The sequence below is a fragment of the Canis lupus genome, chromosome 23, assembly GCF_048164855.1.
Source record: "Canis lupus baileyi chromosome 23, mCanLup2.hap1, whole genome shotgun sequence".
Lineage (NCBI taxonomy): Eukaryota > Metazoa > Chordata > Mammalia > Carnivora > Canidae > Canis > Canis lupus.
The window spans coordinates 37350150-37378101 of record NC_132860.1 but is presented as its reverse complement, the minus strand read 5'-3'; the positions used below and the strand labels follow the sequence as shown (position 1 = coordinate 37378101).

General features: G+C 36.1%; 1 protein-coding gene across 15 annotated transcripts in view; it reads left to right on the top strand.

The window, feature by feature from the left end:
- Positions 1-27952, top strand: part of DLG2 (discs large MAGUK scaffold protein 2) — a 1975849-nt gene that overhangs the window by 582632 nt on the left and 1365265 nt on the right. The gene's annotated exons all lie outside the window — the stretch shown is intronic.

Below are 27952 nucleotides of genomic sequence, written 5' to 3'. Positions count from 1 at the left end.
TCATAGTCTATGCACATTTCCATCTTCCTTTTTCTTATTTTGTTGTGCTTATTTTACTTTTTTATAGGCATAATTGCATATATCATTATATTATTTTCAAGCACCAACGTAAGGATTCAACATTTGTATACATTGCAAAATGACCACCACAATAAGTATAGTTAACATCCATCACCACATGTAGTTACATTTTTTTTCCTGTAATTAGAACTTTTAGGATAGACTCTCTCAGCAACTTTCAAATATACAATGCAGTATTATTAACTATGGTTACCATGCTGTATTTTACATCTCCATGATTTTATAACTGGAAGTTTGTACCTTTTGACTACCTTCACCCATTTTGCTTATCCTACCTCCCATCTGTTCTTTGTTATGTATGAATTAATTTTTGTTTGTTTAGATTCCACATAAGAGTGAGGTTATACAACATTTGTCCTTCTCTGTCTGATTTATTTCACCTAACATAATTCTTTCAGGTTCATCCATATTGTCTCAAATAACAAAGTTTCATTCTTTTTTATGGCTGAGTAATATTCTGGGATGGATATGTGTGTGCGTGTGTGTGTGTGTGTGTGTGTATGTGTGTGTGACATTTTCTTTATCCATTCATTCCATTGAGAGACACTTAGGTTGCTTTCATTTTTTGGCTACTGTAAATAATACTGCAATGATCAACATTTCTTCTTTTGTTCTTTATTTTTCCCATACTCAAGAGTATATCCTTCCCACATCTTTCTATATACATAGGATTTTTCTCACAAGTTGGCTAGGTTCTCCTTTATCTGTAACCCTTTCCTGGACCACTAAATAATGTTACCTCCCTGCTCTGAACATCCAAGAATATGTTATTCTTACCTCTTATTTATACCATATTACCACAGATCTTATAATCATTTATGTCTTTCTTTAACAAATATGGTACCAGGCACTGTGCTAAGCTCTAGGAGTCTGCATATGAAAAACACCCAGGCTGTGTACTCAGTAAATCAGTCTTCTTGAGGAAACAGATACAAAGACAAATAATGACAATTAAGTGTAAGTGCACTGGTACATGTTTGCAAAGTATTGTAGATGCATGTCCTTTCATTCAATTAAATTATATGCTATTAAATGGCAGGACTCTGTTTTATATTTCTCTTTTTAAAGTTTTCTCCTCTAGAACATCTAGCTGAGTATTAAGTAATTATTAGACACTCATTGCCTTGAATTCTTCTGTGGAGAGTTTTAACATTATAGAACATTTTTAGGGAGGGGGGAGGGTATATTAGCCTAAAACAATCACCATTAAGATTCTGTAAAAAGAAGATGAGTGGATAAAGAAGATGTGGTTTATGTATACAATGGAATATTACTCAGCTATTAGAAATGACAAATACCCACCATTTGCTTCAACGTGGATGGAACTGGAGGGTATTATGCTGAGTGAAGTAAGTCAGTCGGAGAAGGACAAACATTATATGTTCTCATTCATTTGGGGAATATAAATAATAGTGAAAGGGAATATAAGGGAAGGGAGAAGAAATGTGTGGGAAATATCAGAAAGGGAGACAGAACATAAAGACTGCTAACTCTGGGAAACGAACTAGGGGTGGTAGAAGGGGAGGAGGGCGGGGGGTGGGAGTGAATGGGTGACGGGCACTGGGGGTTATTCTGTATGTTAGTAAATTGAACACCAATAAAAAATTAAAAAAAAAAAAAAGTTTCCAAACCCATGGAAACCCTTGGAATCGAAATAGACCTTTGTTTTTGTTTTTTTGTTTTTTTTTGTTTTGTTGTTGGTGGTGGTGGTGGTTTGTTTTGAATCCATCATTTGCATTTGTTAAGCAAAAGTTTCCAAGCATTTCAGCAAAGGCAGGCTCTATAAAACCCTGTCTTTGGTGAGGGAGCTGTATGACAAGCCAGACTCCGAAGCCTGAGCCAACATGGTAGGTAGGTGCCTATAGTGCTGGCCAAAGGTCAAATATCAAGAGCATGCCTAAGGGAGTATAGTAGGTTAAAACTCAAATCTAATATAGATTATTGTCAGCAAAACTATCTTGGAGACCAGTGCTTGGAGCTTAGGTGTGTGGTCAGTTATTGAGGCCCATGAATATTATTGAGAATTGTCAAGATTTGTAGTGTAGTACACAGTATGGTACTAATTCTGTAGCTACAAATATTAAGCCTATAGAAAGCTGGATATTGGTTACTGCAATTTTGTAGGCAAGGCATCATTTAAAGACACTTATATTGAATAGCCAACCAGAGCCTTGCAAAAGAGAACTCTCACTGGAGTTCCCTTCATGTAATATCACCCTGGTGTTTTATTGACATGGAATTCCTACTTCCTCCAAGACACATCTGTGTCTTTCTGGCTGCATACTGAGCTAACTTGGGGAACTGGAGATAATGGTGATTGAAAGATCACAGCTTATTAGCTTAATGTTTGCTTAGCCTTTTGCTGGAGGCAAGTATAAACAACCCAGAGGCAAATTTGGAAGCCCTAAGTTCGAAGAAAGAGTTTTTGACCAAGGGAGCTAAATAAATGCTGTGGATTCATATGGGATTCTACAGTCGGCAAGTGTTGTTATATGATCACAGAGTTGGTCTTCGGTGTAAATGATACAAGTATTTTTCTATAGGATGTGATTCAGGTACTCTCCAGCCTCTATTCCCTTCTAGAATTTGTCCTTATGGGATTTTTGACTGATTAATAAAATAGGGCTTGGGAATCGAGAATTGGAACTTGCTGGGAGGGAGCAGGGGAGATGAATAAAAGGCTTGTTAAAAAAGATGTAGAAAAGTAATCGAAGCATAGTTTTTCCAAAGAGCAGTCTTAATATTATTAACTACTAATATATGTGGAATACATTCTATGCTTCAAATATAATACTAAGCAAATTATACAGTTTTTAAATTAATTAATTAATTTTGAAAGATTCTATTTATCTATTCATGAGAGACACTGAGAGAGAGGCAGAAATAGAGGGAGAAACAGACTCTCTGTGGGGAGCCTGATGTGGGACTTGATCCCAGAACCCCGAGATCATGACCTAGCTGAAGGTAGAAGCTCAACCACTGAGCCACCCCGGTGCCCCTAAATTTATTTTTTACAACACCCCAGTAATAAGAGTGCTACAAGTATCCCAATATCACACATCTATTAAGTAACAAACTGAGACTCAAGGACAGATTCATCTTATTCCTAAGCCTGCTGTATTCTACTGCCTCCCTATGTACAAGTGTGCTATATACAGTTCATGGTTTTATAAAGAAATTGAGGCACTAAGTCTTGTGAGTATAATTTTTCTTACTGATATGTGGCTTTCTGGAAGTGCACACAGCAGTCATACCCTGAAAACATGTCTTAAAAAATTATTTATTTATTTATTCATGAGAGACACAGAGAGAAGCAGGCAGAGACGGAGGCAGAGGGAGAAGCAGGTTCCATGCAGGGAGACCGACGTGGGATTCTGTCCCAGGACTGTGGGATCATGCCCTGAGCCAAAGGCAGATGCTTAACCACTAAGCCACCCAGGCACCCCGAAACAGGTCTTAAATGGTAACCTGCATATTTTTTGTAATTAAAAAAAATGCATACATTTACTTATTGAGGTTAAGAACACCTACTTTCTGCCAGTCTTAATGCTACATGCGACAAAGATCTTCTTAAAAAAATAAAAAAAAAATTTAAGATTTATTTATTTAAGAGCGGGGTGGGAGGGCAGGAGGAGAGAGAACTTAAGCAGACTCTGCACAGAGCACAGAGTCCCATGTGGAACTCAATCTCATGACCCTGAGATCATGACCTGAGCCCAAACCCAGAGTTGGTCGCTTAATCAACTGTGCCACCCAGGCATCCCAAGACCTTTTTTTGATGTGAGCAGATAGATACGTAAACAACACAATACAATGAAAGAATACAACTTCCTGGGAGCACAGAGGAAAAAAATGACCCATTTTACCTTGAGAGCAGGAGGAAAATTTCAAAAAGAAGGTAGCAGTTGAGTCAGGCTTTAAAGGACTTGGCCTCTGCCTTCTAAGTCTGAGGAAATCAGCTCAGAATAAAGGTAAGAGAGGTGGCCCTATATAAATTACTGAGAGGTAGACTATGAAAGTGCTTTTTACTATATAATGTACCACTTTATTTTTAAATATCACATATAATGTAGATTAAATTATGCATAAATGCTAATAAATGAGGTAAGAAAATGAATACAATTTACAACCATAAAATTATAATTGGTGATCACGAAATGATACAGTAAAATATACTAAGGCTGTAGTATAGTATTGAGATAATATAGTGTAGTGGTTAAGAGCACAGATTGTAGATTTCTAGAGCTAGAAAGGCTAGGCTTGAATCTTTTCCTTTCTGAAGTTGGGCAAGTAGTTAATCTTTTTGTCTTCATGCTCTTCATCTGCAAAATGGAAATCATAATTGTATCTGTCCCTTAGAGTTGTGATGGTGAAATCAGTTAATTCATATAAAAGATAGTGCTTGGCATGTAATAGACATTCAGTGGATGCTGACTGTTAATATGTTGAAAGAGGAAAATTAATATCTGAATTCCAATATAAAGATACATGAAAAGATCCCTTATTTTCTTGAGCCACTCGTTTGAAATGCAACTGATTTTAGACTTTGCCTTTCTGAAGACTATTGTCTTTTAAACTTTCAGAAAAATATTACTCTTGAAATTGTACTATTATAGAATTTTATACTCCATAGGGTAGTATGTTTTGTGTCACCTTGGGTGAGTTAAATAACCTATCTGGTCTCATTTTCCTTACCTATTGGTTGAACAAATTGTGCTATAAAGTACCTTTCAGACCAAGGTTTTATGATTCTCTGAATTATGTTTCTTCCCTTAGTACATATCTGGTGCCTATAGTAGCAAAGAGCCAATATTACCATTCTTATTTTAGAAACAAAGAGCTAGAAATACAGAAAAGGCAAATTATGTCCCAGAAGATTGAAGATAGAGATACAATTTTTAACACGGATTTAGCATGTGAAATTGGTCAAGACCCATAATATAGGGAAAAGACAATGGACATTGGTGTCTAACATACTTGAGTTCAAATTTGATCTGGGTTCATGCCTAAGCTGTTCTATTTCCTACTGGCAGAACTGTGAAAATGTACACATATTTAATGAGCTGCTCCTTCTATGTACAATTAAGGCTAACAATACCCATGTAGTTCTTAGAATAGATCCTTCCTAAGTGTGAGCTTCTTTCTTTCTTTCTTTCTTTCTTTCTTTCTTTCTTTCTTTCTTTCTTTCTTTCTTTCTTTTTCTTTCTTTCTTTCTTTCTTTCTTTCTTAAAGGATTTTCAATTTTTATTTATTTATGATAGCCACACACAGAGAGAGAGAGAGAGAGGCAGAGACACAGGCAGAGGGAGAAGCAGGCTCCATGCACCGGGAGCCCGATGTGGGATTCGATCCCGGGTCTCCAGGATCGCGCCCTGGGCCAAAGGCAGGCGCCAAACCACTGCGCCACCCAGGGATCCCATCTTTCTTTCTTTCTTTCTTTCTTTCTTTCTTTCTTTCTTTCTTTCTTTCTTTCTTTCTTTCTTTCTTTCTTTCTTCTTCCTTCCTTCCTTCCTTCCTTCCTTCCTTCCTTCCTTCCTTCCTTCCTTCCTTCCTTCCTTCCTTCCTTCTTTCTTTCTTTCTTTCTTTCTTTCTTTCTTTCTTTCTTTCTTTCTTTCTTTCTTTCTTTCTTTCTTTCTTTCTTTCTTTCTTTCCTTCTTTTTTTTTTCCATTTGGAATTGCTTCCCTCGTGAAAAGCTTGCTATTTGAGCTTTCTATACAAACATCCACCTATGTTGATTTTCAGGAACATTGTTCATCTTTTTTGCACTGCTTGAGATTATTACCAGAGTCAAAGAGACTTCAAGTGAAGTGTCTGAGATTGTAAAATCATCGGGCATAATAGAAAGAACCATGCAGATAAATGATGACAGGTGGTATTAACAGTTAACTCAGGTCCTCAACCACAGCCTGATACCTGACTGTGGGTGGTTGGGGTCTTGCTCACAGGCTTCTCTTCTCTGGAAATATGCACTGCCTCCCATTCTCTGTGAAGCTTTTTCCCGCTGTGCTTTTTCAGAACATCAGAATTAAATTTTAGATGTCCCAATGTGTATTTCCACCAAAGTCAAATATATGTCTTTTACCAGGTGGCAAACCAAAGATAAACTTAATGGATATAATGTGCTCATTTGTAAGCTATCCTATCAATACTTCTTCAGTTTTTGGCACTTGGTATCTCTGTGAGCTGGAAGAGTGCTGGCAGATGACCACACAAATATAGAAGTAGCAAATACTCACAAAGTCCAGAAATAATCAAGCTCAATTTGCAACTTCCTTTGTAGAAAGAGTGGGGGATATTTGTATCTGTGATTTTTTTTTTTACCACATATATCATAGTATTCTTTTCTGTTGGCAATTTTGTTGAATTTGGTTTTTGAAATTGAATGTCAGTAGTATTAGTTCTTTGGAGTGCTCTTCTCCCTAAACAACTTTGAGGAGTGTGACCCTATTGTATGAAGTCTCAAATCTGCTTGTCAAGTTAATTTATTCTTGAGAGGCCATATATGTTATGAATGAAAGTACAGACTTTGGGGCCCAACTGCCAGTATTCCATTTCTGCAGCTTAGCAACCAAATAACTGTGGGCCAATTATTTAACTTACCTGGGCCAAAGTTTTCTCATCTGTGGAGTAAGAATAATGAGACTGAGAGTTATCATGAGGATCAAATATATTAATACTTGTAAAGTATTTATAACAGTAACCGACACAGAGTAAGCACTAAGAGGTATTATTATTGAGCGTCTGTGATGTGCCAGACATTGGGCAATTGCATTACTCAATGCAAAATGAGTAATTTCCTTCCCCCAAGGAGCTTATAGTCTAGTACGAAGGTCTGTAAACTATGGCCCATATGCTGAGTTCCGCCTGTCACTTGTTTTTGTAAATAAAATTGTATTGAAATACAGCCATGCTCATTTATTTACATATTATCTATGACTGTTTTTGTGCCTCAATGGCAGAAATGAATAGTTGCATCAGAGATTATGTGGCCTGAGACCAAATATTTACTAATTAGACTTATACAGAAAAAGTTTGCCAATCCTTTTTCAGTGGAAAAGGCAAATGTATCAACTAATAGATTATTATGAGATGTAGCAGATAGGCCTAGCACACTGCCTAGCATATATTTACCAATTGCCTGCCCTGTGCTTGATAAGGTTCCAAGTGCTGGAGATATAATAGCAAATAAAACAGACCAAAAAACCCCTCAATCCACATGGAGCTAGGAGCCTAGTGGGCAAACAGATAATAAACAAGGTAAATGAGTAAAAGATCATAAAGTCAAGTGGGAACCCCAGTGGTCACAGAAGGACCACACCAATAATGTCTGATGGGATTACGGCCACCTGTAATCAGGTCCCACTCAAATTTGTTCAATCTTAATTCCTGCCTATAACCTCTGCTCAATAAAGCCTATCCCTTCACCAACCTTAGCGTATTGTGTGCTATTAGCATAAGACCTTGCACACAATGAATGCCAAATAAAGATTTCTTGAAAGAATAAAGGAATCATTATTCTTTGTCCTATTTATCCTGGTTGGAAACTTCTGTCTACTCTTTTTGATTCCACCCATTCATTCATATTAAAGTTAGAGATTTTTCTCCTCTAAGATACCTCCCCTGACTATTATTTCTTGATCTCTCCATTCTTCAATGTCATATTGCCACTTCATTATGGGAGACATTCTGTTGTGACCAAGTTGGTAAAAGCACCTAGATAATAGAAAAAGTAGAAGCCAATGCAGAGGTCCTAGGTGAGTCTTGAGGTTTTTCTTATAGGGAAGGAAGGATTGGAATAGCTAGAGAATTACAAATAAGAGCTTTGCAGGGTCCTAGAGATTCACAATGACCAAGACTGACATAGATACTAACTTTCATTGCAAGAAGAACAATAAACTCAAGTAGAAAGGGAAATGTGGTAATACTTCATACAGAATACATATACAGAAAGGGAAGCTGGAAGAATGTGTTCGTGGAAGAGGGAACAATAAATGCTAAGGCCCAGAGATAAGAGTTGAGGAACTTGAAACACTTGGGTTGGCCAGAGTAAAGCATTGAAGAAAGGCAATGGTGAGAAATAAGGCTATATTAGAAAACAAGGGAGGGCCTTGTTAGCTGTGGAATTAGGAAACTTGTAGGGCCTTAAAAAGAGACATGTGATTCATTCTGCATTTTAGAGAGATCATATTGCCTGCCGGGGGGAAGGTAAATTAGAATGGAGCATGATTAAAGGAAGAATGACTACCATAAGCCAAGTGCTAAATTTTTATCATTTCACTTAATAATCACAAATGCCCTGAAAATTAGGGACCATGACTTCCATTTTATTGATGAGGAGAATAAGATTCAGATAGGTCAAGTAAATTGTCCATGGCCATAAAGTTAAAATGTGGATGAGGTGGGCTTCAATTTAGCTTTCTTAAGGTAAATAGCCTATATTCATTCTTGGCTAACTCCCCAAGTCTCTCACAGCATGGCACAATGGGGAAAAAATGAGATAAAGGAGGAGGGAAGAGTATATATGTATAGAAAACTGGAATGTCTTCAAATAGAATATACAGATAGAAAAATAATGGTGAGGAGGAAATAATCAAAGACCTAGAAGCATTTGGATCTTATTTAACAGATAATGAGGAACTATTGAGAGCCCTCCCCACCTCTAAAAAATTGTATGAGCAGATTTGTTTCCTGAAAGAGAAAGAGTCAATGTAAAAATGTAGGAAGTGGTATAAGACCAAAGCCAGGAAGATCAGTATGATATTATTATAATGGTTCAAATAAGAAATGATAAAGATTTAAGCTAAGATAGTAGCAGAAAAGATGAAAAGGTAGGAAAGGTTTCATGAAATCCAATTACAAGGTGGAATGAGTAAAGTGCAGATTAGCCTCCTGGAACTGAAAGCACTTTGGGACAGTGGTAGGAAGTAAGTTAGAGAGGTAAAAAGGCTCAGGTCATGGAGAGGATCTTGGGGACTATGAATTTTAGAATTTAGAATAGGTTCTAAAGGCAAGTGGGAAAATTTCCTTAAGGTTTGAATTGGTTTTAGATTGTAGGAACAGATTAAATAACCTTCAATGTGCCCTTTCAGCCATGTGGTTCTGGGATTATTAATACATGAACATGAAACCTTGTGTTTGATAAGGACTTTACAATTATCTTGTCTATTTTTCATCTTCATTTCCTGTCCCATTATTTATTTTACATCTGAACAATTGAAGATAAAGGCCTAGTCACAAGTATCTGACTGTGTCTAGTCCTCTTTACATTACACTGCAGCACTTAACTCTTGGTGAAAATTGGAATTAAATGAAGTTCTGAATTTAATCTTGGGGACCAAGAAAAAGGTCATGCTAATGGGCCCATTAGAGATGGTGATGTAATTTACTTCTTAGATTTTTCTGGATACTTAGTGGCTGATGGAAGGTACATCAGGGAAGAAGTAAGCATAATTGGACTGCTACCCTGAGAGAAGAGTAAAATAATTTAATTGTTAAACTGTTTATTCCAAAAGGACACATTATAAGCTTTTTAAGGTTACCACCTATGGGTAACGAAATCTCAAGAGAAAATTTATAATTATGCAGTTTCCTAAATTCATGACTTCAGTGTCTGGTTTCCAATAAGTGAAGCTCATTCATTCAAACATGTTCAAGAGACAGGCAGTAATACTTAACTCATAAGGTTTTAAAGGTAGTAAGAATAAAAGTGGATTTCTATATGTATTAATTTAGTGCCTATATACATTTGAGAATGATCTGTGCATATTTATGCATTCTCTAAAGAGAGTCACATGTATTTTTGCATGTCCTTTATTCAGTTTTGGGTGTGCAAACTAAAATAATCACAAACCATTATAAATATATAATATATGCCAAGGGTTTTCTTTAAGAAGCCATACTTACCTATGTGAGGACCTATGCATAGCTAGAAATTGAATACTGGTCACTATTACAACAGGGAAGAATAATAGCAAATCAAAGCATTTTAATTCTGCTTATGCTTCTGATCTTAATAATAGGACTACCTTGCTCACATATACCAAGGGTTTACTATTTCATTTACTCCTTGTAAAAATGCTATGAAGTATTATTATCCTGAACTTAAACACGTACTCTAAATTATGAAGCTCAAACTCTAAATGCTATGTATAATGAGTTTGAGATCATGCAAACTTTATTTCTTGTATTTAAAGTTGAGATAATTCTTACCCAATAAGGTTGTTGTAAGGATTAGAGATAATGCTTAAAAACCTCTCAGCATGGTTCCTAGCATATCATGCGACCTTCTAAATGGTAATGGAGACTTGCAGTGTAAATAGAAGCATAGTTTTAAAAGTGTCAGTTATTTCCTGATAGCGTATGCAAGGTTTAACACAGATGTGCTTCTGGCAAAGCTGAGCTGACCAGCAAACCATATTCATGACCTAGCTGTCCTTCAGGCCTCCCCTGCTCAGATGGAAATGGAGAGTTCATCATCATCTGGTGGAGTCTATCTTAAATATTATCTGGAACAAGGCAGGATAAAAATAGATTTAAAGCAAATAATTAAACACATAAGGAAGTAATGCCCCATAGTCAATAAACCCCCTTATTTTCTTTGAGCTTATTCACCCCAAATTCTCCTGAGAATTCATGTTGCATAGGTCTGGCTTCTGGGGCATAATTATATGTATATTTCATACACACATGCACACCTACATATAGGCATATGGGTTTATAAGAGATGTGTGTGTGTGTACAGGGAGAAAGAGAGAAGCTGACTCTACAAAGGAAGGAAGATGTCTGTTTTGTTCACTCTACATACTCAATGCCTACTAAAGTATCTGGCACAAAAAAGCACTTAGTAGGTGCTCAATGAACCTTCGGTAACGACTGTGTACAGACTTATAGGTATTTATAGTGTATATGCCTATGTGCATGAATATATGAAATTAGCCTCCCTCTTTCAGGAAGTCTATTTGTCATTCACGATTTTTGTCACTGTATAAGTTAGGAAGAACAGGAGGTCTGTGTTATATCTATTTTCAAAATATCCTTATTTTACTTTTCTAGTAATGAGACTGAAATAGCCATATTTGCTCTGACTAGGGTTTAGAATCAGGCAACACCCACAGACAGCCAAAAAATTTTTTTATTAATCTTTTCATAATTAGGAGTTTTTAGAACATTGAAAAAGCAGTATGAAATCTAGCAGAGCTCAAGAATATTCTTAGCACAGTGCAGATGCTCCAAACTTAAAAAATTCATAAATGTGAGTGACAGTTAAGCAGGTTGTAGTCTAATTTGAGAGGCAACCAAATGTAAATAATCAGAATTTATTGTTGGAAGCATTTACTAAAAGGTTTATTCATTATGATCCTCCTAAACGTGACCTATTGAGTAACAATGACAAGAACAATAGCAGTGACTATATCGAATATAATACTACATGCCAGACATCTGCGAGGTATTTTCCATACTCTATTTAATTTAAATTGCACAGCAACTCTATAAAGTAGCTTTATTTTTCTTGCTTTACACAGGAGGACACTGAAGCTCAGAGAAATTATGTAACTTACCAAAGTCATAGTACTTGTAACTAGTGGATTCTAAGTCAATCAGACATTCAGGGAACAAAGACCTATTTCGTACTTGCAAAATTTCAGGCTTGGTTTATAGTGCTGGGCAGAAAGGAACTGGTATCAACTACCATGGATCTTAAGCCTAAGTGTTTCTGACTTTGAAACCCTGGAACCTACATCATTCTGCCCAAGAAGTGCTACTCTTTAGGGAAAAGCCATGTGTTTCTGTAAATTGGGCAGGTAGATTACAACACTTCATTGTTTCACTTGAAAACAGAACACTTGAGATCAGCAAATTGAAGAATCCTTTTCATTGAGTCATTCCAGCCTCGACTTTCTTTTCATTGGTCGTGTCTCCTGTCTGCCGCGTTTTTCTACATCCCTGACATCAGAGTTCATCTCTGGACATGCACAGTAGGTCGCAGAAAACCCGGCAGGCAGCAAATTGCTTTCAAAGAAAAGAAACTGGAGAGAATGTTATAGTCTGAAATCTCCTCTTAGAGAGACTTACTATATAGCAGAAAAAGAGGAAAATGGAAACAGAACAGAAGTTAGCCTGCGATGGGAGGGTCTAGCAGCGTGGGAGAAGTATTTGCTATGGCAACTCTTGCATCATCCTGCAGGGGTGGCAGGAATGCTTCAAGGGGAAAGGAGGACACTTAAAATCCCATCTCATGTTTACTAAAGCTGGAAATCCCATCAAAGAAAACCAGATATAGTAGGTAAAATACTCCTCTCACCCAACTTGATTTTATGATAATAGACTAAATTAGTTATCTAATGGCACAGTCCACGTTTTATTGTTACCTGCCGTTGCTCTAAGTCAAATTACTTAATACCAGATTGCCTATTAATCCCTTTGTCTGACGAGTGATTTGCCTAAATTCAGGGTACCCGTGTAATTTATCTTTCTAATACAGACATTTTTGAGAATAAAAACGGGGTATCATTAATTACATTGGGACAAAGGGGACAAAACCCAGTACTAAACCTGGTAAATTGGGACAAATGGTCATCCTACATAAAAGTAACTGCCACTTTCTGCAAATACCTGTGGAGTATAAGAGTGGGAACACTTCATAACGGAAGAAAGAAACTGCCACTTTCTGCAAATACCTGTGGAGTATAAGAGTGGGAACACTTCATAGCGGAAGAAAGACAAGGCTTCAGATCTGTTCCGACTAGTGCCTGTTGGCATGGGGAAGCTAGAGGTACAGGGCATCCTGTGTGATTTGGAAGAATATCTGACTTTATGTGATCCTAAGCTGGAGGCAGGAGCAAAAATTCAGGAAGGTATCATTGAGTCATTGAGCAAGTCCTGGATATTTGGGACCAGTTGATGCCATGGTTGTGATCAGAGGTCTCTTGTTATAAGTGGTCTATTCATTGTCCATTTGTATATTCAGTCTCTTACATTGAATTATTCACTTATGATGATTGTCTTTGAGGAGCTTTAAGGACACTGGATTTAAGTCGCCAGAGATAATTTCTAATGTAATAAGTATTAAATTTGTACCATTTGTAGATAATTTCATTGTTTTATACCATGTGTCTTTCTAATTTATCTCCCTTTGAACACTTAAAGGAAATTTTAGCCTGTTTGTCTATAAACTTTCCATCCAACAATCATTTTGAATTTTAGTTTTATTTTTCAGGTACTTGAAGAGGTGTAAAAGCTCATACACAAAGGGCTTCTATTCTGGATAAATTGTTCATTAGGCAAATTTTCTTATATAAGATGAAGCATTACCCCCTCATAATCATGTTACTCACCCCTTGACACCCCTAGCTGAAATTAGGAAAAATGGTTGGCAGGTTTGAGTATAAGTAGCAGCTGCAGACATGGCCAGCTTTGAACTCTTTCATATGCATTTTGCCAGATGAAGAAGATTTAACAATTTATAAACTTTAATTCTGATCATACTCTAGTTTTAAAGTCTAATTATTTAGTAGTTCCAGTAAATCTGGAAAGAAATGCTACCCATAGAGATTTGAATTTGTGAATTAGCCGAATTTGTGTCATGGTGTGAAATATATGAGTTTCAAAACCTAAACAGTTTAATTTATTAGTGGCAGTCAGTGATCTATAATCAAGGTAAAACTCTCAGCAAAAGCAAGTCATGTTTAGAACTGATATGTAATGAAATGGAAAATTTATGGCTTTCCAAAGTATTTTCCCTACTATAGTCCCCTCATGTTTTATGTCCATAAAATGTGTTATATGATCTTGATCAAGAATCAGGTATCTATGAAACCTATACTAGATACAGTGGACACAAAAGGAGAATAAGGTAATATTTCTATTCATAAAATGGTCATGGGTTCTTGAATAATTTTGGTCTATAATTTTGTACAAGCTACTTAATTTCTCTGAGCCTCAGTAACTGCTGATGTAAATCATGATTATAACATACACTTTATACAACTGTTAGGAGAAGCACACAGTATCAGGTATTGCCTTCTCTTGGAACAGAGCACAGAAGTAGGACTTGGGATACCTGAGTTATGGTAAAGTTATAGGACATTGTACAAGCAATTTCTTTTTTCTGGGCCCAGATTTTTCTCATCTATAGAATGAAGGGATTTCTACCAGGCTTTCTAGCAACAACCTCAATGTGACTGAAACATGGAGTATGAAGTGGTTAATTACGTTGGACTGTATTTAAATCTAACTGGGAAGCTAGCAACACCTGTAAATGACAGAGAGTAATATGATTTACATAACATGTTTAGAAAATATCAGTTTCAGAGTTCTAGGTCAAAAGCAGATTACAAGGGGTCAAGACTATATGGAGGGAAACATTTAAGAGACTTCTGAAGTAACTTATATGAAGACTATAGATAGTTACTGTGGAGATGGAGAAAACATTACAGACAAATATATTTTTTTTGACAAATATTTTTTTAAAGATTTATTTATTTATTTGAGAGAGGGAGAGAGGAAGCACAAGTAGGGGGAAGGGCAGAGGGAGAGGGAAAGAATCTCAAGTAGGCTCCACACTCAGAATGGAGCCTGACATAGGGGTTGATCTCATAACTCTGAGATCACGACCCAAACTGAAATCAAGAGTCACATGCTTAACTGACTGAGCCACCCAGGTGCTTCCAGACTCTAGAAATATTTAGGAGAATTATAGAACTTGATAATTGACTGGCTGTTGGGATTGTTCAAAGATGACTGCTAAGTTTCTGACATGAAACTGGATTGTAGGAAATATTATTCAACAAAGTAGGAAAAAATGCAGGAGGATGAAGTTTCAAACAGACATTCAAAGTTTATTTGTGACTATACTGAATGTGAAGTGCTAGTAACATACTCAACTACTCAACAAGCCATTTGATAAATGGACCTGGTGCCCAGAGAAGGGATGTGCATTAAAGAAAGATTAGAAGGTAATTGTCATGGAATGGTAATAAATGTTATGGGAATGAACAAAGATAACCTAGAAAAAGATGTGGAATGATAAGAGATAATGATATACTGGTGATGATGACCATTTTCATGGAGTTATGAAGCATATGCCATATATTGAGTTAGAGCTAGTGTGGAAAATAAGAAAATGGACAGAGGGTGAAGCATTGGCTTTCCTAAACTGAAGGCAGATCATAGGGCAGTAGTTTGATGTAGAATTATGATTAGGAGAAGTTTTCCTTTATATATTTTAAGATGAAAGAGGCTTGAACATATTTAAATTAGCATAAGGAAGTAGAGAGAAAGGTATAGAACTGAGCAGAGAGGAATATTTGCAGAGAGGAAAGGGTAAGAAGATTAGGATACAGAATGCACATGGAAACAGTGACCTTAGGTAAATAAGGTGACACTCTCTTTGTAGCAGAAGGAAAAAAGGAGGGTGAGGGCAGCCATTAGTTTTTATTTTCAATTTATTTTGATGCAAAAGTTGATTTCCTCTGTAATGTCTTTTATTTCTCCGCAGAGTCAAAGACAAAATCATCTGCTAAGAGGAACAGGGATGGAGGAAGAGCTGAGGTTTGGAGATAGTGAGGGTTTGAAAACACTTCTGCAAAGAATAGGGAGGAGGCTGTTCATAGAGCAGAAGTGTATGTGAGGGTGATATCAACAAGATGGCAAGTAGGAGATACCAGCCTTTGACCATACACAAAAATAATTAGATAGCTATGCATGAATGAAAACTGCCCTGGGAGGGCTCACAAGTGCAATTAGGGACATGAAGCAATACAGTAGAATAATGGAGAATAGCTGAACAAAAAGAAAGAGCTACCGTTGCACCAGCCAAGGACAGGGTCTGCCATTTCTTCCAAATCTGCACATGCCCCAGAAGCCAGACCTGGGGCTACTCCATGCACACGCATGCTTCAGACCCTATCTCCATGACCACTCAACATGCCTGTACCTCAGACACTAGACACTGCCACCTCAGGCTTGCCTGCACCCCAGACCCCAGAGCTGCCACTGCTCCATGTGTGCCTATACTCCAGACCCTACATCCACAATTGATCCATAAGTGCCTGGACTATAGAAACTGAAATCAGTGCTTTAGCAGTTGTTATCTGCACATCAGACCCTAGAGATATAATTGCTGCACACATGCTCACTCTCCAGAACCTGACTCCACAGCCACTCCATAGGTATTCACACGTCTGGTGAATGCCATTGCCAGACCTGGAGACAAGAGGTATCCCCTTGGTTATGACATCTCCTAAGGAAAAAAAAAAAAAAAAAAGAAATCAGGATAGCCCTAACAGCCATCACCAATGAAAATCCCAATAGCATTCACCACCACTTCAGACACCTACAGCTTTGGCTACTGAGGACCCCTGGAATCTTCAATGATATGGTCCTCAGCTGATAGAGACTGATGAACTGATGAACTCTGATGAACACTGATGAACTCTCTCCAGAGACAGAATTGCCACACCCCATTCAGCTGCTACCCTTACATTCACCTGTAGGTGAAGTTCTTTCTGCCCCAAAGCCAGTCTGCAAAATTGGGAAGAGGTAATTTTTTCATTACATGCTCAGATATCAACGCAAGGCTATAAAAAATATAAGAAAGAAAGATGACACCATCAAAGGAACAAGATAATTTTATAATCACTGACTCCAAAAAATGGACATCTTTTAATTACTTGAAAAATTATTCAAGATAATTGTTTTAAGGAAACTCAATGAGCTACAAGAAAGCATAGGTAAACAACTCAGCAAAGTAGGAAACCAATATATGAATAAAATGAGCTCAACAAAGATAAATCATTTACAAAGGAGATAGTATTTTCTGGAGCTGAAGAATATGATGAATGAAATACAAATTGCAATAGAGAATATCAGCAACATGCATGATAAAGCAGAAGAAAGAATCTGTAAGTTTGAAGATACCATTTGAACTTAACATAGAGGAACTGAAAGAAAAAAGAATAGGGCACTTGGGTGGCTCAGTTGGTTAAGTGTCTGCCTTCAGCTCAGGTCATGATCCCAGGGTCCTGGGATCAAGTACTACATCAGGCTTCCTGCTAAGCAGGGAGACTGTTTCTCTCTCTGCTTGCCACTCCCTTGCCACTCCCTCTGCCTGTGCTCTCTCTCTGTCAAATATATAAATAAAATCTTTAAAAAAAATCTAAAAAAGTATGAGAAAACATATGGTATTTATAGGATACTATAAAGAGGGCCCATATACACATTATAGGAATAGCAGAAGAGAGAGAAACAAAAAGCAGAGAGTTTATTTCAAGATATAATAGCTGAAAACTTCACAAATCTGGGGCATGGTTTGGACATCCAGGTATCTGAAGCTCTAATGTCTCCAAAGAAGTATTCACCAAAACACATAATCAAAGACCAAGAGAGAAGTTTGAAAGCAACAAGAGAAGAGATTGGCTAATACAAGGGAATTTCCATAAAGCTATCAGGAGATTTCATTGCATAAACTTTGAAGTCTAGGGAAGAGTGGGATAATGAACTTAATGGGGTGAAAGAAACATATTGCCAAATAAGAAAACTTTACCCAGCAAAGCTGTCCTTCAGAAGTGAAGGAAACAGACTTTCCCAGACAAAACCTATGAATTAATCACCACTAGATTTGCCTTTCAAGAAATACTAAAGATACTTCATTAAATTGAAATGAAAAGACACTAATTAGGGGCACCTGGGTGGCTCAGTCAGTTAAGTGACTGCCTTCAACTCAGGTTATAATCCCATGGACCTTGCTCAGCAGGGAGCCTGCTCATTCCTGCCTTCTGCCTGCTATTCCCCCTCCTTGTACTCTCTCAGTCAAATAAATAAATACAATCTTTAAAAAAACCCCACTAATTAGCACCATGAAAAGATTTAAACATTTTTAAAAAGGTAATATATAGTCAAGTTCAGAAGGTTCTATACTATAATGGGGATGTGCAAATCATTTTTAACTCTAGCATAAAAGTTAAGAGACAAAGTGTTAAAAAAATCTATACCTACAATAATTTGTTAATGGATGCACAATATAAAAAATGTAAATTGCAATGTCAAAAATTGTAGCATGTGTGTGTGGGGGGGGTGGTGAAGCACGCAGGTAGTTTTTTTTATGCAATCAAAGTTAAATCATAATCAGCTTAAAATAGCCTGTTCTAACTATAGGATGTTTTATTAAGCCTCATGGTAACCTAAAGACAAAATCCTATGTTAGACATATAAAAGATAAAGAAAAGAATCAAAGCATACCAGTTCAGGAAAATCATCAAATCACAAAGGAAAACAGTAAGGGAAAGGACTCTGAGACAGTCAGAAAACAAGTAACAAAATGGCAACAGTAAGTCCTTACCTATCAACAATTACTTTAAAAGTAAATGGATTAAATTATAAAATCAAAAGACATAGAGTGGCTTAATGAACCAGAAGAAAAGAAAGAAAAGACTCACTATATGCTACCTACAAGAGACTCTCATCACTTTTATACACATAGGCTCAAGGTGAAGGGATGGATAAAGGTATCCCATGCCAATGGAAACCCAAAGAAAGCAGGGATAGCTGTGTTTATATCAGAAGTCAAAAACTGTAATAAGAGACAAAGAGCATTATTATATAATAATAAAGAGATTAATTTATCAAGAGGATATAATAATTGTAAATATGTGTGCACTTAACACTGGGGCACATAAATATACAAAGTAAATATTAACAGATCTGGAAAGGAAAATAAATAGCAATGCAATAATAGTAGTGGGCTTCATTATCCCTCTTTCAACAATGATTTGATCATCTAGACATCAAATCAATAAGGAAACATTGGTCTTTTTTTTTTTTTAAGTCAGAATCATCTAGAATCTGACAACATTTTTTTAAAGATTTTATTTATTTATTCATGAGAGACACACACAGAGAGAGAGAGAGACAGAGGCAGAGACACAGGCAGAGGGAGAAGCAGGCTCCATGCAGGAAGCCCCGATGTGAGACTTGATCCTGGGTCTCAGGATCACGCCCTGGGCCGAAGGCAGGCGCTGAGCCACCCAGGGATCCCCCAGTCTTGAACTATACTTTAGACACAAGGTATCTAGATAGATACAGAATATTTTGTCCAATAGCAGCAGAATGTACATTCTTCTCTAGCACACATAGAATATTCTCCAGGACAGATCATATATTAGGTCACAATACAAGTCTTAACAAACTTAAGAAGACTGATATATCAAAAATCTTTTCCATCCATCATGGTATGAAACTAGAAATCAATAACAGGAAGGAAACTAGAAAATTCATGAATATGTGAAAATTAAACAGCACACTCTAAAACAACCAAAAGGTCTAAGAATAAATCAAAATGAAAAATATATATATAGTGAAATAAATCAAGGTAGAAAAATGGAAACAACATATCAAAATTATAGGCTAAAACAGATGAAGTTAGGAGGGATGTTTACAGCAATAAATACCTACAGTTAAGAAAAAGAAGGATCTCAAAATAAATAATCTAACTTTGCACCTTAAGGAGCTAGAAAAAGAACAAACTAAGCCCAAAGTTACAAGAAGGAAGGAAATAACAAAGATGAGAGCAGAAATAAAAAGGAATTCAAGAAACCAGAGAAAAGATCAAGAAAACTAAGAGCTAGTTTTTTGAAAAGATAAACAAAATAGACAAATCTTTAATGTAACTAAGAAAATAAGAGAGAAGACTCAAAGTCAGAAATGAAACACGAGATTTTGCAACTGATACAACAGAAATACAAAATATCGTAAGAGATGATTCTGAACAATTATACACAAAAAAGTTGGATAACCTAGAAAAAATGGATAAATTTCTAGAAACATACAACCTACTAAGACTAAATCATGCAGAAATAGAAAATCTGAACAGACCAATAACAAGTTAAGGAAATTGTATCAGTAATCAGAAATATCCCAATAAAGAAAAGTCTGGAAACAGATGATATCACTGGTGAATTCTACCAAATGTTTAGAGAGGAATTATACCAATCCTTCTCAACTCTTCCAAAAATTGAAGAGGAAGTAACACTTCCAAACTCATTTTATGTTAGTATTACCCTGAGATCTAAATCAGGCAAGGACACTACAGGAAAAGAAAATTATATGCCAATATCCCTGATGAACAAAGATACAAAAAATCTCACAAGATGCTGGCAAACAGATTCAACAGCAGCACCTCAAAAGGTCATATACCATTATCCAGTGGGACTTATCCCTGGGATGTAAGGATAGTTTAGCATGCACAATCTAACTCTGGAATACCACACAAATGGAAGGAAAGATAACACAAATAAGTAGAAAGGTACTGATGTTCATGGATAGGAAAATTTAATATTAGGTAGAGGGATGAGTGAAATAGATGAGAGATTAAGAGTACACTTATTGGGATGAGCAATGAGTAATGTATAGAATTGTTGAATCATTATATCATTTACCTGAAACAAATATAACACTGCGTGTGAATTATACTTTATATATATATATATATATATATATATATATATAGGCACAGGCAGAGGGGGAGATATATATATAATATATATATAATTATAATTATATATAATATATAATAATAATCTTATATATATATTATATATATATAAGATATATATATATATATATATATATATATATATATATAATAGATGCAGGAGAAGCATTTGACAAAATTCAACATTCTTTCATGGTAAAAACTCCCAGCTAATTAGGTATGGAAGGAGTGTGACTCAACATAATAAAGGCCAAATATAAAAAGCTCACAGCTGACATCATACTCAATGGTGAAGAACTGAGAGCTTTTTCTCAAGGATCAAGTACAAGACAAGCATGCCCACTCTGACCATTTCTAATCAACATGGTCCTATAAGTTCAAGCATATACCATTAGGCAAGAAAAGAATGAAGGCATCTAATCAGGAAGAGTTAAAATTGCGTCTCTTTGCAGATGAATTGTTCTTATATAGGGAAAATCTTAAAGACTTCATAAAAGCCTGTAAAATCTAATTAATGAATTCAGTGAAGTTGCCAGATACAAAATCAACATGGAGGAATCAGTAGCATTTCTATACACTAACAAAATATCTGAAAAAGAAATTTAGAAACATCTATTTACAATTGCATCAGAAACCATAAAATACTTAGAAATAAATTTAACCAAGAAGGTGAAAGATCTGTACACTGAAAGTTACAAACATGGGTGAAAGAAATTAAAGAAGACACAAGTAAGTGGAAAGATATTCCATGTTCATGGATTAGAAGAATTTATATTGTTAAAATGTTCATATAACCTCAAGAGTGTACTGATTTGATGCTGTCTGATTTAAAATTCCAATGACATTTTTTACAGAAGTAAAAACAAAACAATCCGATTATTCATTTGGCACCACAAAAGATCCTGAATAGCCAAAACAATCCTAAGCAAAAAGAACAAAGCTTTTCTTGATTTCAAATTATATTACAAAGCTCTAATAATCAAAACAGTATCTTACTGGCATAAAATCAGAAATAGACCAATGGAACACAGCAGAGGGGCCCAGAAATAAACTCTTGTGTATATGACCAACTAATCTTTGACAAGGGTACCAAGAATACAATCGAGATAGGATAGTCTATTCAAAAAATAGTGTTGGGCAAAAAGAATATCCACATGAAGAAGAATGAAATTGAATCCTTATCTCATAGCAGACATAAAAATCAACTCAAAATACATTACATACTTAAATATAAGACTTGAAGTCACAAAACTCCTAGAAGAAAATATAGGGGAAAAGTTCTATGTAGTCTCACTAGATTTAAAGGGATGATGACAATATCTTTAAGGCCAATGTGAAGATGAAGAATTAAATAGGATCTATTTCTGCTTTGTGAACTAAAGCAAGATACCCCTAAGCATACACAAATAGTACATAATTCAGAGGGTATTTGAAACCATGGGACAAACAGTGCACACTCTTCTTAGCTTATAAAATCTAGTGGTTAGTAAGTAATATAAAATATTACTTTATAATAAATACAGAGATATTGTCAACTTGAATTTAACATTTATGTGAGTTTTAAAGACAACAAATGAAACATTGAAGAATTCCATTTTGTTCCTGTTCTTCACAGGTAATAAATGCATCCCCTTCTACTTTTAGGGATACTTTCATAGAAAATCTTGAGAAAGTCTGAAATGCTTTGTAATTTTTAAATGAGTTATTATTATCTCAGAGAAACTACAAGGAAGATACAAGGAAATCCAATGTTATGATATCAGTTCAGAGGTTAATAAGATAACCAGACTTCCAGAGAATCCCCTTCAGGGTTGATTAGAAATCCTAGGGAAGTCCGAGGTTTACAAACCCCTAGGGAATCTTCTAGTTATTTAGAAGTTTGTCAAGAGAAATGATAACATCTTTTTATATTTCTCCTCTGCTCTGTCACTTCAGCCTTCCTTACACTAAAAACTACCACTTACATTTACTATGTACCAGGTACTAGGTAAGTAGTTGACACACCTTATTGTAGTCATTACAACATCCCTCTGAAATAGGTTTATTTATTTTACAGAGGAATACTCTGTATCAGGGAGGTTATGTAACTTGCTCAAGGTCACACAGCTGGTAAATGGCAGAAAAGGAATTTAAAGCCAAGTTGTGTTTTTTTGTTTTGTTTTGGTTTGTTTCAGTTTGATTTTTTACTCTAAGAGCTTTTAGAGTTTCTAAGAGGAAAAAGATTAAATTCTAAGGTGTCAGTAGATAGCCCCTTGCTCAACTGGCCTCTATCTCAGGCTTGAGCCTCCATCCTAGAATGGTCTCACTTGCCTCTGCAGTCTTTTTCTCTTTATTTTCTACATTATTTCTCCTCTAAGACTAATTCTTCTATTTATACTCTGGAGTCCATCTCTTTTTACTTTTGTGGGAGCCTAAACTATTAGTTTCCTTTCTTCCTTTAAAGCAGTGATTTTCAAACCTTAGCTTACATGAAAATCACATGGGGGGCTTGCTTACAGAAATTCTTGAGGCACAAACTAGAGTTTCTGTTTGGTAAGTCTGGGGTATGACCTGAAATTTTGCTTTCTAACAAATTCCCAGTTTATGCCTATGCTGCTAGCTGAGGGAGCACACTTGGAGAACTACTGCTAGAGGCTCCAGAGTAGGGTTGGCAAACTACAAGCTAAAAAATGTTTTTATATTTTTTAAATGTTTGAAAAATATCAAAAGCAATGAAAGTATTTCCTGACATGTGAACATTATATGAAATTCAAGTTTTAATGTTTATTAATCAAGTTTTATTGGATCACATTATATGTTATATATGGCTGCTTTCTCACTACAACATCAAAGTTGAGTAGTTGTAGTAGAATTAGTAGTTGTGAAAGTGATTGTATGGCTTGCAAGTATAAAATATTCACTCTCTGGCCCTTTACAGAATCAGCAGCTGACCCTGCTTTAAGTAATTCTCAATCCTAGATACACATTAGAATCACCTGAGGAGCTTTATAAAATTCTGATGCCTTGGTTCCATCTCCAGAGATTCTGATTTAATTGGCCTGGAATACATTCTAGTGGATCCTTAACATTTAAACATACCTTATCTGTCCTAATTAAATAAAACAAAAAGTAAGCAAACCTACCAAACCTACCTTACTCTGCCTTTAAGAAAGAACTAGATAGGGGACGCCTGGGTAGATCAGTGGTTGAGGGGCTCTCTTAGGCCCAGGGCTTGATCCTAGAATCTTGGGATCCAGTCCCATGTCCAGCTCCCTTCATGGAGCCTTCTTCTCCCTCTGCCTGTGCCTCTGCCTCTCTCTGTGTCTCTCATGAAAAAATAAATAAAATCTAAAAGAAAGAGACCTGGATAGTACAACCTCCTTATTTAATAGTTAAGGAGAATTGTGTCCAGATATGTGAATCATTTGTCCATATTAACAGACATTGTTGCTGTCATTATTACCAAATTATAATGGCAAATTGCTTAATATTAAAAAGTTTATAAAAACTAGGTTATAGTCAAAAAGTATTATATGCTTGTCTTAGCCCATTTGGGCTGCTATAACAAAATACTGTAAATTGAGTGACTTATAAACAATAGAAATTTATTTCTCACAGTTCTGGAGGCTGGAAGTTCAAGATCAGGGTGCCAGCAGATCTGGTGAGAGTCGGCTTCCTGGATCATAGATGTTTGCTTTTTTTTTTTTTTTTTTTTTTTTTTAGGTGTTTGCCTTTTTATTTGTGTCCTCAGATGATGGTAGGTGTGAGGGAGTTGTCTGGGACTTCTTTTATAAGGACACTAATCCCATTCATGAAGACCTAACCCAAAGGCCTCACCTCCAAATACCATTACACTGGGGATTTGTTTTCAACATAGGGATTTGGGGTGAAACCCAAATGTTCAGTCTACAGCAAAATTCATTGTAAAAAGAGAGAGAGAGGGGGAGGGAATGAAAGAGAAATACAAACTATATGTAGATGTCAGGTTCTAAATTTAACTCTTAAGGAAAAATCTGACTAAAATCAAGTTTACCTGATAGCAGCTTTTCTATTTAAGAAACAAAGTAGTTGGCTTGTGTTAAAGGCCATGCTTGGGATCCCTAGGTGGCACAGCGGTTTGGCGCCTGCCTTTGGCCCAGGGCGCGATCCTGAAGACCCAGGATCGAATCCCACGTCGGGCTCCCGGTGCATGGAGCCTGCTTCTCCCTCTGCCTGTGTCTCTGCCTCTCTCTCTCTCTCTGTGACTATCATAAATAAATAAAAATTTATTAAAAAAAAAAAGGCCATGCTTTAAGAGAAATATATGATATGTTAGAATTACATGCATTTGAGGGAGATATCGACATTCAGGAGTAGAGAGAGATCCATACTACAGGAGGTACTCAGGAACTAGTATCACTTAGGAATTGGTACATTTCCATCTCTTGTATCATGATTGTCTCTGACCTGTGCTTATTTTTGCAATAGCCAAATCTCCTCACAGGTCCCTTCCTGTGTCTTTATTTCTCTCATTTACTGAGAGGATATTGGATAAATTGTTGATTGTGGGCGAGGCACCTGCAGTATATAGAAGATATAAAAGGAAAAATGAAAAGTAATGCTTGATTTCCTTCCCTAAGCCTACTCCCAATTTCAGTGATCAACACTGTCAAAATTTTACATACACACACACACACACACACAGACACAGCCCCTCTACCACAATTACATATAAATAAACCTACAAATATAGACTCATACTATACAAACTCTTTAGCAACCTTACTTTTATGTTTAACATTATAAATTGAACATCTTTTGATATAAGAATATGTACATGTACTTTATATTTTTCTAATAATTACATAATATTCTATGGTATAGGTAAACTGTAATCTTACAAATAAGTCTTGCATTAGTGGATATTATATACATCTATACATCTATATCTATATCTATCTAGGATTAATTCCTGGGAATTGAAGTGGAATCAATACATCAAAGAGAATGTGCCTTTTAAAATACTTGATAGATTTAATACCTTTCACAAAGTTTTCACCATTAGTACTTGCTTTTCAATTTAAAAAGTTTTTCTAGTTTTTATGCTTTTGCCTAAATATGAAGGAGATGGAACATTTTAAATGTATTTTATGGTCTTTTTGTGAATTACCACTTTATGTTCTTTACTTATTTTTTCACTCAGTTTCACATATTTTCCTCGTGACTTAGGAAAAAAATATTTTAGAAAGACTTAGAAATATTTAAAATTTAGAAATACTTAGAAAGAATAGTATTTTTAGGAAATATTCCATTGAATATGTTGCATTGTTTTCCCATTTTGTCATTTGTCATTGTATATAATTTAGCCCAGCAGAAGTTTTATATTTTTATATAGTCACAGTTGTTTATTTTTTCTTATATGGCTTTGGATTTCTCCACTCCAATATTTATAGAAAACCAAATCTGTTTTCTTCTAATACGTTTGTGATTTCAATTTTTATGCTTAAATTTTTGATCTGTCTAGACTATTTTGATGATGGGGTTCATCTTGAATCTTCTCAATGACACTATGAATTAAGTATTATTTCCATTTTAGACATCTCTGTTTTATAAATGGTAAAAGAGAGGATCTGACGTGCAAGTTATTTTCCAGGACTCCTCACTCATGAGTACTGGAGCCTAAATTTATGATGTTGTCTCAAAAATATATAACCAGTTGTCATTCCCTTCTATAATAACAAACGTTAGACTCTCAGCAGGTACATTGCCCTGTTGAACTCTTTGCCTAAAAATAGGGAATACTTTTTAGTGGGACACTGTCATTGTAGTTAGTGCTTTTCCTGCATCTATAAAATGAGATAATAAGTCAGCTATCCTAGTACAGTTAAGAAACGTAAGCAGCAAATCTACAGGTATGGCCCAGGTCTGTATTGGGATGCTGTGGGATGGATAAGTGTGGGTGGAAGTTTTAAGCAGATTGTTAAGTGTGAGAGCCTTCCTTTAGAATGTCCATACATTTACACTGTATCTGAAATCCTGTCAGAAGTCATCCCTGACTGCCTACATGTGTTTTTTCACCTATAACCTCACTTTTGTTTAATCTTTCCCTATGAACTGTTCTGAGATTTGTAACATTTCCCAGCACTTTCCTGTCTTTCCTGGGCCATCCAAATACCTCAGGGTCTATTTAAATAATTTTAAGAAAGCTATAAAGTTGCTCCCACCCCCATAATCCCTAATGAAAAAAAGACAACTAATATTACTTATTGACAAGTTGAAAAATGGGTTTTTAAAAATCTTCTGAGCCCCCCATGGAGAAACGCATTTGAAAATTCTTTATTTTCCTTGGCATTGAGTTGCTATGTTTGGGTTTGTTTATCCGGAAGTGCTGCAGGAAATGTGACCTGCTATGACCTCAGGAGAGGAAAGTGTTATGAACTGAATGTTTGATTCTGCACTTAAAGCCATTAATAAAAGTTGTGAAACCATGAGAGTTGGGCCTCCATGTTGATGTTTTAATGTCCTGGAAGTCTCTGGTTGTGTTGCAAGTGCTTACAATTTGTAATTACCTAGACTCGTATGACAGACGGAACTGGGAATCAAATTAAGTAGCTGCCTTCTCTTACGATGCTAGAAAATCTCCAGCTTAAGACAAGATTGCTTTTTTTTCTTCCTAAAAAAAGGCACAAACAATGACAGCCCAAAATAGCTATTTAGTCAGAACTGACGACACTTTCTGAATGCTTGTCATTAAGAGAAATAGAAAATCCTGATTTTCTTCTTCCTTTAATTTCTCTCCCATAAATACCTTGCTTCCTACTGAAGCTGCCTCACCTCATTGCCCAGGAGAAATGCCCAGTGGCTCTGACAGTGCCTCAGCACCACTGCAGGCACCAGAGGGGAGGTGGGTTATGCAAAACATATTAAAGAAAAATCCTAAAAGTCACTGCAGCTTTTTCTACTGAGTTATGCTTATCTTCCCTGTTGCTGTAAGCTGATGGGGGAACGTCGTGGCAAAGACAGAACCACTCTTTTTCCTCCCACTATTTTTGCTGCAGTGAGAACTGTTCATTTCTGCTTGCATTTCGCCAGATAGCTTCAGAATTCTAGCTGAGAATTAGGGCTTTCTAAGGCTGGAAATAAGAGTTTAGAACCTTAAATTGGACTTTGTCCTTTTGGCTCAGTAAAAATTGAGTTAATTTGCAGCATCCGGTGCCTGACTGGAATGACAACAGACAGTAGGATCTGACGATGTTTTTGAATTAAGTTTTTTTTCCCCTTATGGATTCATGGGGGCAGAAGCTTTTATTTTTCTCTCTTGCTCTTTCCCTTCCAGAGCCAGCTGAATGTGTTACATTCAGCAGCAGTAGCTACTGAATCTATACTTATGTTATCCCCTGGAATCTTCTATCTTCGCTTCGATC